Source organism: Neoarius graeffei, chromosome 3, assembly GCF_027579695.1.
Source record: "Neoarius graeffei isolate fNeoGra1 chromosome 3, fNeoGra1.pri, whole genome shotgun sequence".
NCBI classification, from domain to species: Eukaryota; Metazoa; Chordata; class Actinopteri; order Siluriformes; family Ariidae; genus Neoarius; species Neoarius graeffei.
Window position 1 is genome coordinate 70843875 of NC_083571.1, and position 13278 is coordinate 70857152.

A 13278-nucleotide genomic window follows, 5' to 3' on the forward strand; every position below is an offset into this window, starting at 1 on the left:
CACGGGTTAACAACACACCCAACACAGCTAGCGAGAAATGTGGATCTGCGCTAGCTTTGTATTGCTATTCCCCTCAGTATGCTTACTCTGTCTGCTGCCCGAACTGTGAAAATTATAGGCTACAATCTTTTCGTCAATTTCTTCAGTAGATGCCGTTACATTTTATTATCCCCATCGAAATATGCTATTATACTAATAGGATTATAACTCAAATCACACGACACGTATTCAAATCACAACTGATTTATTTTACTGTTGGACAGATCATAGCATATCTAGCCTAGCTGCACAGAGCCTAGCTGCTGGTAGGCTGATAACTGATAAGTAGCTGATATTTTGAACAGATTGGTGATCCTTACCTTAAAAAAGTCTGTGACTTTAGGCAACGATTCTATCATTACCTGCATCTCTCTCTTTTTTTCCTTTTATGCGCCCCGCTAACATGTGAACGCTTCATCTTTCAAAGTCTCTAAATTTGTGTCTCTGCAGTCTGCAGTCTTTGGTGCACTTTCGTGCGTGACGTTACATTTTGTTACATTTTATTCTGGTCCAGTTGTGGGTGTTTGTTTCGCGAACCACATCCACCATGTCTCTTACAGCAGGCTACTGTGCGCTCATTTATTTCTAACCTTATTTCTATCCGTACATTAATGTAGGCCCACGATTCCGACAGTTTATTATTTTATTAATATTACAAGGCCCCTGATTGGCTGTGGCCCAGGGGCGTGAGCCCCCCGAAGCACCCCCCCCCCCTTAAAGCGCCGGTGCATGTCCGCCATCGTCTGTATGAGACTCGCGCGCGACAACTGTCCTTCCCGTGATTCATTTCCAGAACGCATTTCCCCTTCTCCGTTTTAGCCTTTTTTATTTTTTTTATTTTTTTATTCAGTAACGGTTGTGATGTAAAATGTACCGAAGTACACTACTTAAAAGAAAAAACATACTTAAGTAAAAGTAAAAGTACACTCTTTAAAAATTACTTGAAAAAGTATAAGTACACAAAAAAAGCTACTCAAGTACAGTAACGCGAGTAATGTAATTCGTTACTTTCCACCTCTGCTTTTAGGTGCACTCTCCACGCAGACTTAAACCGTGCCCGCCTAAGCATACTGCAACAGAGCTCACACAGGACATTCTCACTCATACTGACACTGTTTATTGCCCTTTTGAATGTTTGTGAAAAGAAGGATATAGCCTAATGTCTGGAAATTGATATTGTTTTGAGAAAGCACTTTTTTTTTGTAAACTGGAGGATTATTTTGAATGCTACCTTGTCTTGAGTGAGAGACATCAAGGGGATGCCTTTTGTTTCATTGATATGGTTCATTGATATAAGTGAATGTCATTTGAGTTGAATGTTATATGTGAAGAGAATTCATTCGGTGAAGTTTATTTTGAATCTAGTTTAAAGTGCCACCTCCAATAAGTCTCATCTCATCTCATTATCTCTAGCCGCTTTATCCTTCTACAGGGTCGCAGGCAAGCTGGAGCCTATCCCAGCTGACTACGGGCGAAAGGCGGGGTACACCCTGGACAAGTCGCCAGGTCATCACAGGGCTGACACATAGACACAGACAACCATTCACACTCACATTCACACCTACGGTCGATTTAGAGTCACCAGTTAACCTAACCTGCATGTCTTTGGACTGTGGGGGAAACCGGAGCACCCGGAGGAAACCCACACGGACACGGGGAGAACATGCAAACTCCACACAGAAAGGCCCTCGCCAGCCCCGGGGCTCGAACCCAGGACCTTCTTGCTGTGAGGTGACAGCGCTAACCACTACACCACTGTGCCGCCCCTCCAATAAGTGTATGGTTAAAATGACCTGTGTTATGGTGTGGTAAATGAAAGAAAGGTTTGGTTTACTGACAGTTGGTGGTAATACAGTCAACAGTGGAAGTACTTTGTTAAAGGAAATATTGATTTTTTTAATCTTTTTAATTATCCTTCTAAAACAAAGCTCTGCTACAAAGGGGCTAAAGACCCTGTAATCATTTTCTTTAGTCATTCTGGTAATAAATGTTACCATTGTTTACTTACTTTAGCATCTTGGGCTACTTATCTGGGGGTAGGGGCGCCTCACCTGTTCGGCTGGATTGGAAAAGTAGGGAGTGGTGCCGAGTCGATTCAGTACTCACCTTTCACACACTACACACACACTTCAGGCAGCCACCGGACATTCTACATATCCTGAAGCCCACTTTACCCTATCTAAGTAAGTCAGTGCCAGGGCCAGGCTGCTGAACAGGAGACAACCTGCTCATATTCTTGGCCACTGAGGCTAAAGGCATTGGGCAAGGAGGACTTGGATCCTGTCCTGCTCAGTCCACCCCAGACTTAAATATTTGGTAACCCCTACAAGGCGGTGGCAATACCCCAACCACCACATATAGGTGAGAGGCGGGGTACACCCTGGACAAGTCGCCAGGTCATAGAATAGAATAGAAAGCCTTTATTGTCATCACACAGAGTATAATGAAATTCAGAGCTGCTCCATAAAGTGCACACACACATAGAATAAAAAGAAAAGGTATATTCAAAATACAAAAACTACTATTGAACTACTAGTTACTATATACAGACACATTTGTATAGGTCCTGCATGGAGAATACACACAAGACAAAGCACAGTAGATAAGACCTTAAGGGCAAGTAAAGTGGCTGATAGTAGCAGCATCCAGTGGTGTGCAACCATGTGTAACATAATTACAGTTCAAGTATATTGGCATTGTAATAACAGTATATACATACACACACATGCATACATACATATATATATACACACACACACACACATACATTATATATATATATATATATATACACACACATATATACACATATACACACACACACACACAGAGCTCAAGTATATTGGCATAATTGGCATATTGTGCATAACTGGCATTATAATAACAGTGTATACCTACACATATACACATACATACACACACATACATACATTGTATATACATATATATATATATATATATATATATATATATATATATACATATATATACATATATATATATATATATATATATATATATATATATATATATATATATATATACATACACATGTGCGCACATACATATACATACACACATATATACACATACATACACATACATACACATATACACATATATATACACACATATATATACATATACATATATATGTATATATACATATACACATATATATATATACATATATATACATATACACACACATACATATACACATACATATACATACACACACACATATACATACACACATACATTGAGCTCAAGTATATTGGCATTGTTGGCATAATTGGCATATTGTGCATAATTGGCATTATAATAACAGTATATACATATATATACATACACATACATACATACATATGTATGCATGTGTATGTACATACACACACACAGCTCAAGTATATTGGCATCAATACTCCAGTAGTATAAGTAAAGTGGCTAGTGATAGCAGCATTCAGTGATAAGGTGACATTTGTATTGACAGTGCAAAAAGACATGATGCAATACACACACACACACACACACACACACACACACACACACACACACACACACACACACAAAGTTACCTTTTGAACAGTTCACAAGTAGGCCAGTTCTCAAAGCACCAGTTCCTCAGTGCAGGCTGGAGTTGAGTATGGTGACTGCTTTAGGAAAGAAGCTGTCCCTGAGTCTGTTTGTTCTGGCCGGTATGGACCTGTATCGCCTGCCAGAGGGTAGCAGATTGAACAGATGGAAGCCAGGGTGGGTGATGTCCCTTATGATGTTTTTTGCTCTGTTCAGACATCTAGAGTTGTAGATGTCAGTTAAGGAAGGCAGAGGGCTGCCGATGATCCTTTGTGCAGTGTTGGTCACCCTCTGCAGCCTCTTCCTGTCAGCCACTGTGCAGCTAGAGTGCCACACTGACACTGCGTAGGTCAGCAGACTCTCTATGGTGGAGCGGTAGAAGGTCACCAGCAGGCTTGTGCTCAGTTGCTCCCTCTTGAGCACTCTAAGGTAGTGTAGCTGCTGCTGGGCCTTCTTGACCAGGGCTGACGTGTTGGTTGACCAGGAGAGGTCAGCAGAGATGTGGACACCCAGGAATTTGAAGGTCTGCACTCGCTCAACACGCTCGCCGTTGATATACAGGGGGGCAGGGGTAGCGCTGTTCCGCCGGAAGTCCAGGATGAGTTCCTTTGTCTTAGAGATGTTCAGTGCTAAGTTGTTGGTTGCACACCACCTCTCCAGGTTCAGGACCTCATCTCTGTAGGCCTCCTCGTTCCCCCCTGTTATCATCCCCACCACTGTTGTGTCGTCAGCGAATTTGACGATGATGTTCTCTGGGTGGGTTGCACTGCAGTCGTATGTGTAGAGCGAGTACAGGAGTGGGCTCAGCACGCAGCCCTGCGGTGAGCCAGTGCTGAGGGTGCGGGCAGATGAAAGGTGGCGGCCCAGCTTCACCTGTTGTGGTCGGTTGATTAGAAAGTCTTTGATCCAGGAGCAGGTGGATGATGGGAGCCCGAGGCTGGTTAGCTTGGGGATCAGGATGTCCGGTATTATGGTGTTGAAAGCTGAGCTGTAGTCGATGAAGAGCATTCTGACATAGCGTCCTTGTCTCTCCAGATGGCTCAGCACAGAGTGGAGAGCAGTGGCTATTGCATCCTCAGTCGATCTGTTAGGCCTGTATGCAAACTGGTGGGGGTCCAGGGTGGGGGGGAGACAGGTTTTTATGTGGTGCAAGACCAGTTTCTCAAAGCACTTCGTTATGACGGGGGTGAGTGCTACGGGGCGGTAGTCGTTGAAGCAGGGCTTCAACATAGAGACAGGGCTGACACATAGAGACAAACAACCATTCACACCTACGGTCAACTTAGAGCCACCAATTAGCCCATCCTGCATGTCTTTGGACTGTGGAGGAAACCGGAGCACCCGGAGGAAACCCACACAGACATGGGGAGAACATGCGAACTCCACACAGAAAGGCTCTTGTCAGCCATTGGGCTCGAACCCAGGATCTTCTTGTTGTGAGGTGACAGTGCTAACCACTACACCATTGCGCTGCCTTCCTGACTAATCCTAAATATTTTATTTGTATATACTGATTAAAAAAAGTACATATACCCACACACTAATTTTATATAACTTTTTTTTAAAAATCCCCACTCGCCCCTCCTTCAGGCAGTCTTTTTCCCCCTCAAGCTTGGGTCCTTGACCAGAGGCCTCAAAGTTTGAGGGTCCTGTGCAGTATCTTAGCTGTTCCTAGGACTGTGCTTTTCTGGACAGAGATCTCTGCCATTATTCCCAAGATCTGTTGGAGCCACTCTCCCAGTTTGGGGGTCACTGCACCGAGGGCTCCCATCACCATGTCCACGCCACCTTTGGAGGTGTGTCCCACTTTGACCTTGGGCCTTCCAGTCCATACTCGGCACAGATGTTTCTGTACACTATGCCAGCCACTTGGTTATGGCGTTCTATGTACATTGCTCCTGCTAGTATCTTGCACCCTGCTGTTATGTGCTGGATTGTACAGTCTGCACCTGGGATCCTGCCTTGTGTGGCAGACCCTGGTCTCTATGGATCTTGTGCTTAGGGCCTGTTCGTGTGCAGCTATGGTTAGTGCCACTGTGCTGTCTTTCAGTCCAGCTTTATCCAGTCACTGGTAGGATTTTTCAATATCAGTCACTTCTTCTATCTGCTGGTGGTACATCCCATGCAGTGGTTTGTCTTTCCATGATGGTTCCTCTTGCACTTCCTTCTCAGGCTTCTTCTGCCTGAGGTATGCACTAAGCACGTCATCATTTGGGGTCATCTCCCTGATGTACTCATGGATCTTTGTTGTTTCATCCTGGATAGTGCCTCTGATGCTCACTAGTCCTCAGCCTCCTTCATTCCTCTTAGCATACAGTCTCAGGATGCTGGACTTGGGGTGAAACCCTTTGTGCATTGTTAGGAGTTTTCTTGTCCTGATGTTAGTGGCCTCTATCTCCTCCTTTGGCCAGGTTATTATGCCAGCATACCCTGCTGATGACTGGTAGGGTGTAGGTGTTGATGGCCTGAAACTTGTTCTTCCCATTCCACTGACTTCTCAGGACTTGGCTTACCCTCCGTAGATATTTGGCTGTTGCTGCTTTCCTAGCAGCCTCTTCATGGATGCCATTTACCTGTGGGATTCCAAGGTATTTGTAGCTGTCTTCCATGTCTCCTATTATGCTGTCTGGTAGCACCACCCCCCCAGTTTTGACTGCCTTCTCTCTCCTTGTTACCATCCAGGCACACTTATCTTGTCCAAATGACATTCTAATGTCATTGCTGAGATCCTGGTGATGTGGATCAGGGATTCAATGTCTTGCTCAGATCTGGCATATAGCTTGATGTCATCCAAGTAGAGGAAGTGGCTGATGGTTGCTCCATTTCATAGTCTGTATCCATAGCTGGTCTTGGTGATGATATCCTTGGCATATTCCACATTTGGTGGTGACCTGTGTTATTGGCTTGAAGTTGGCCTCTAGGTTTTTTTTTTCCACAGCCTCGCTAAGTTCTTGATGAATGTTTGGAGAGTCCTGTTGATGTTGTACAGTTTCAAGCATTCCAGGATCCATGTGTGGGGCATTGAGTCATGGGCTTTCTTGTATTCAATCCAGGCAGTGCACAGATCGGTATGTCTGGTTCTGCAGTCTCAAGCTACTGCACTGTCTACCAGTAGCTGATGTTTTGCTCCTCTGGTGTTCCTACCAATTCCTTTATGGGCCTCACTCATGTATTGAGTCATGTGCCTACTCATCTTATCTGCTATAATGTCTGACAGGAGCTTCAAAGTTGTGCAGAGACAGGTTATCAGGTGGTAGTTGGATGGGACTGCTCCCGTCTGTGGGTCTTCAGGATTAGGACTGTCCAACCTTCAGTTAGCTATTCTGGGTGAGTCCCATCCATGAGGAGCTGGTTCATCTGTGCTGCCAAGCGCTCATGTAGTGAGGTTAGCTTTTTTAGCCAGTAGGCATGAACCATTTCCAGGCCAGATGCTGTCCAGTTGTTCATTTTTGAGACTCTTTCTTGGATATCTGCGACGGTGATGGTTACTGGATCTTGTTCAGGGAGATCGCTGTATTTGGCTCTCAGGTCTATTAGCCACTGAACACTGTCGTTATGTGATTTTTCCTTCTCCCATATCCTTTTCCAGTATTGTTCAGTCTCCAACCTGGGTGGATTTATATATATCCACCAAGGCTGGAGACTGAACAATACTTGAAACAGATATGGGAGAAGGAAAAATCATATAAAGAAGTACATCATATACAGTGATGCTTGAAAGTTTGTGAACCCTTTAGAATTTTCTATATTTCTGCATAAATATGACCTAAAACATCATCAGCTTTTCACACAAGTCCTAAAAGTAGATAAATATAACCTAGTTAAACAAATGAGAAAAATATCATACTTGGTCATTTATTTATTGAGGAAAACGATCCAATATTGCATATCTGTGAGTGGCAAAAGTATGTGAACCTCTAGGGTTAGCAGTTAATTTGAAGGTGAAATTAGAGTCAGTTGTTTTCAATCAATGGGATGACAATCAAGTGTGAGTGGGCACCCTCTTTTATTTAAACAACAGGGATCTATCAAAGTCTGATCTTCACAACACATGTTTGTGGAAGTGTATCATGGCACGAACAAAGATGATTTCTGAGGACCTCAGAAAAAGCATTGTTAATGCTCATCAGGCTGGAAAAGTTAACAAAACCATCTCTAAAGAGTTTGGATTCCACCAATCCACAGTCAGACAGATTGTGTACAAATGGAGGAAATTCAAGACCATTGTTACCCTCCCCAGGAGTGGTCAACCACTCCAAGAGCAAGGCGTTTAATAGTCGGCGAGGTCACAAAGGACCTCAGGGTAACTTCTGAGCAACTGAAGGCCTCTCTTAGGCTACGTTTACACTAGACCGTATCTGTCTCGTTTTCTTCGCGGATGCACTGTCCGTTTACATTAACCCCCCTGAAAAAGCGGGGAAACGGGAATCCGCCAGCGTCCACGTATTCAATCTAGATCGTATCAGCTCCGGTGCAGTGTAAACATTGAGAATACGCGAATACGCTGTGCTGAGCTCTAGCTGGCGTCTCATTGGACAACGTCACTGTGACATCCACCTTCCTGATTCGCTGGCGTTGGTCATGTGACGCGACTGCTGAAAAACGGCGCAGACTTCCGCCTTGTATCACCTTTCATTAAAGAGTATAAAAGTATGAAAATACTGCAAATACTGATGCAAATACTGCCCATTGTGTAGTTATGATTGTCTTTAGGCTTGCCATCCTTCCACTTGCAAGTAATAAGTGATATGCGCTGGGATCTCACACACAGCGGCTCAGTCCCGAATCGTGGCTTGTTCACTTCACTCGCGCGCTCTGTGAGCTGCGCAGGGCCGGAGTGCACACCCTCCAGAGGGCACTCGCTGTTCAGGGCGGAGTGATTTGGAGCGCAGGATGCCTGCGGAGCCGAGCGTATCCGCGTATTGGTGTTGCTGTGTGCACGGCTAACGGTTTTAGTGTAAACGCGAATCGTTTTAAGAACGTTAATCTGATGATCCGCTGATTCGACGTAATGTAAACGTAGCCTTACATTGGCTAATGTTAATGTTCATGAGTCCACCATCAGGAGAACACTGAACAACAATGGTGTGCATGGCAGGGTTGCAAGGAGAAAGCCACTGCTCTCCAAAAAGAACATTGCTGCTCATCTGCAGTTTGCTAAAGATCATGTGGACAAGCCAGAAGGCTACTGAAAAAATGTTTTGTGAATGGATGAGACCAAAATAGAACTTTTTTACTAGAAGTCCCAGCATTTTTCTGTCTACCTAGAAGACCCACATAGGGGCCATTTGGCCCGACCGCTTTTCCCTAATACACTAATCACTCATTTTGTTATGGTAATGAGGCTGTTAGTGGCAGTGTGTGGGGTGAGGGGGTCACACTTCACACACTTCACACTTCAGTGGTGAAGTCATGTTGGCTACTTCTGTGTGAATGTGAGAATGAGGAATAAAAACACATTCTATTCTAAAATGTGAACATGTGAATGTCCCATGTGACCATAACGACTCATGTGACTGCAACCAGACAATTGTTTGATGGATAAATACCTCAGTGCACATGGACTATCGCTTCAGTTCCCTCAAGAATTTTGTGGTGAAAGAAGCTCCTCTCCAAGGAACGAAGATGCAGAGATTCAACATTCAACAGGCATTGGAAATGATCCTGGATGGAGCAAACAGCCACATTTCCATAACAAAATGAGTGTCCACAGGGGGGACTTGGGGCCAATTGGCCCTCTTGTGGGTTTTCTAGGTAAAAAGGCCAAATGGCCCCTCTCTGGGACTTCTAGTATGAGAAGCGTTATGTTTGGAGAAAGGAAAACACTGCATTCCAGCATAAGAACCTTATCCCATCTGTGAAACATGGTGGTAGTATCATGGCTTGGGTCTGTTTGCCTGCATCTGGGCCAGGACGGCTTGCCATCATTTCTGGAACAATGAATTATATGAGCAAATTCTAAAGGAAACTGTCAGGACATCTGTCTATGAACTGAATCTCAAGAGAAGGTGGGTCATGCAGCAAGACAACGACCCTAAGCACACTAGTAGTTCTACCAAAGAATGGTTAAAGAAGAATAAAGTTAATGTTTTGGAATGGCCAAGTCAAAGTCCTGACCTTAATCCAATCGAAATGTTGTGGAAGGACCTGAAGTGAGCAGTTCATGTGAGGAAACCCACCAACATCCCAGAGTTGAAGCTGTTCTGTACAGAGGAATGGGCTAAAATTCCTCCAAGCCGGTGTGCAGGACTGATCAACAGTTACCTTAAACGTTTAGTTGCATTTATTGCTGCACAAGGGGGTCACACCAGATACTGAAAGCAAAGGTTTACATACTTTTGCCACTCACAGATATGCAATATTGGATCATTTTTCTCAATAAATAAATGACCAAGTATAATATTTTTGTCTCATTTGTTTAACTGTGTTTTCTTTATCTACTTTTAGGACTTGTGTGGAAATTTGATGTTTTAAATAGAAAATTCTATAGAAAATTTGTTGATGATGCAGAAATATAGAAAACTTTATTTCACAAACTTTCAAGCACCACTCTGTGTGTGTGTGTGTGTGTGTGTGTGTGTGTGTTGCTCAGCGTAAATGAGTACAGCCCCTTTGAAAAGTAACATTTTAAACAATATCTCAATGAACACAAACAATTTCTAAAATGTTGACAAGGCAAAGTTTAATATAACATCTCTAACTTATAACGTGAAAGTAAGGTTAATAATATAACTTAGATTACACATTTTTTTCAGTTTTACTCAAATTAGGGTGGTGCAAAAATGAGTACACCCCACAAAAAAAACCTACTACATCTAGTACTTTGTATGGCCTCCATGATTTTTAATGACAGCACGAAGTCTTCTAGGCATGGAATGAACAAGTTGGTGACATTTTGCAACATCAATCTTTTTCCATTCTTCAACAATGACCTCTTTTAGTGACTGGATGCTCAAATGTTTGTGATTCATTAACTGAAGTATTTTGTTGTGCCCTAAAATCAAGACTAAGCAGATATTCACTCACTGAAGTTAGTGTCATGCACACCTCACATACACTTTTCTAGCGTCCTCTAAGTCACGTATATCAGGAAACACTGGGGTCGCTGGCCTGGTCTTGTACACCAAATTCACATAGCTCTTACTGCAGCCCATCATTTATTCCTCTCTACATGTTTATATGGGGCGGCACGGTGGTGTAGTGGTTAGCGCTGTCGCCTCACAGCAAGAAGGTCCGCGTTCGAGCCCCATGGCCGGCGAAGGCCTTTCTGTGCGGAGTTTGCATGTTCTCCCCGTGTCTGCATGGGTTTCCTCCAGGTGCTCCGGTTTCCTCCACAGTCCAAAGACATGCAGGTTAGGTTAACTGGTGACTCTAACACTACGTTCAGACTGCAACCTGAAACGACCCATATCCGATTTGTTGTGAAATCCGATTTTTTTGTTAGGCCGTTCACATTACCAATTATATGAGACTTGTATGCGATCTCCAATATGAACGGAAAACGACCCAAAAGTGTCCCGCATGCGCAAATTGACACGTAATAAGCACATCTACGTAATACGTAAACAAAAAAAAAAGCCATTGTTGTTTTCCATCAAAGAGGCGGGATTAGCCAACGCAGAATAGTGACGTTTGTCTCTTGTTGATGACGTGTGTAGGTCGCATGAATGCGACCTGTCTGGTCAGACTGTAGTCGCATGTGAAAATAACGGATATGCATCGGAATTAGGACCACATATCCAAGCGGCCTGGGTCGCATGTGAAAAAAATCAGATCTGTGTCGTTCAGATTGTCAATAACAAATCGGATACAGGTCGCATATGGGCAAAAAAAATCGGATATGGGTCGTTTCAGGGTGCAGTCTGAACGTAGTCTAAATTGACCGTAGGTGTGAATGTGAGTGTGAATGGTTGTCTGTGTCTATGTGTCAGCCTTGTGATGACCTGGCGACTTGTCCAGGGTGTACCCCGCCTTTCACCCGTAGTCAGCTGGGATAGGCTCCAGCTTGCCTGCGACCCTGTAGAACAGGATAAAGCGGCTAGAGATGATGTTTATATGGAGGCAAACAAATAGCTGTTTGAAAATGTTTCCAAACATTTCGTCTTGTTTGCCAGTTTAAATGAAACATGGGGATAAACATAGCACTGTGCTTGTTAGCTGGCCAGCAGCTGATTGTTCCATAGTTAGCATATAAACTATTTCACTTTTCCAAGGTATCTTATCTTGAATCACCACAAACAAAATATCTACTGAAAAATAGGCTTTAATTTATCTATGGGAAGCTCATAACTCATATCTTCAAATTTCCACCATATTTCGTCCTGAAGCATATCGCCATACCCGCAATTATTTTGAAGAAAACTGAAACTTTCTGAAGTTCTCTGAAGGGGTTTGGCTAAGTTGCTGTGAGGACATAAAACTGTCCCCTGTCATTGTCTATGGGGAAATTAGAGATTATTACATTCCAGACATTTAGCAGACATTCTTATCCAGAGCGATGTACAACAAGCACACACATACTTGTTGCCTGGGGAGCAGTTGGTGGTTGGGTGCCTTGCTCAAGGACACTTCAGCCATGGATTTTGCTGCTGGTCCAGGGAATCAAACCAGTGACCCTTTGTGCCCAAGACTGCTTCTCTAACCTTTAGGGCATTGCTGTCCCAGCAGCATTATAAGCGGCAGTTAAAAAAAATGAGCAGATTTTTCAATTGGCTGTATAAAAGCACACTACTCAGGCACAAGATGGACAAGTTAAAGTTAGTTTGGGGTCAACATTTCAAAGCTGTGGTTGAAAAAAAAGGGGTCCACATTTCAGGGAATAAAAATAATCGTAAAATTTAAGAACAATGTATGATTGCATGACAATCACATAATTATGAAGCACCTGGAGAGACTGGTTCTAAATCTACCCTACATCAATGGAGACAGAGTGGAAAAGTTCATCACCAGTTTCAAGTTTCTTGGACCTACATTTTTGAATATCTTATCAAACACCATTTCCCTGGTTAAAAAAAAAAATAAAATTGGCATTGCTTTTTAAGCACACTCGGAAGAGCCAACTTTCCAGAACATCTGCTGGTGTCTTTTTATTGCTACTCCATCAATGTCTTGACCTACAGGATCTCCGACACCTGCTCTGTGGCTGACAAGAAGGTTATGCAAAGAGTCAGCCCCACAACCCAGAGAATGATCAAAATCAAAGCTGCCAGGTCTGGAGAATATCTACAGTTCCTATGGAAAGCCTCCAACATAACTAAGGTCCCCTCACACACTTGCCACCATCTGTTTGCCATACTTCTCTCTGGAAACCCCTATTGGATTATCAGGGCATGCCATTCCAGACTACTGAACAGTTTATTCAATATTGTGTGAAAAAGGTCATATTAAATAGCTTTTAATGTCCATATTATTAAATAAACTTTTTATTGAGAAATTATTTCAATTCGGAAATGTAATGCACATCAGCACCATTTTCATACTTTTATTTCAATAAAGACTTCATACACAAGGTGGAAGCAGAGCACAAAGCAAATCCTGAACTGTTTGGCTGAGGACTGGCAGAACAGTCAGGGGTGGATGTAAGAATTTTCTTTAGTTTATGCATGCACATATGCCAGACTAACATTTCCATAACAGCAACTACTGATTCCTTGAAACAGTGTT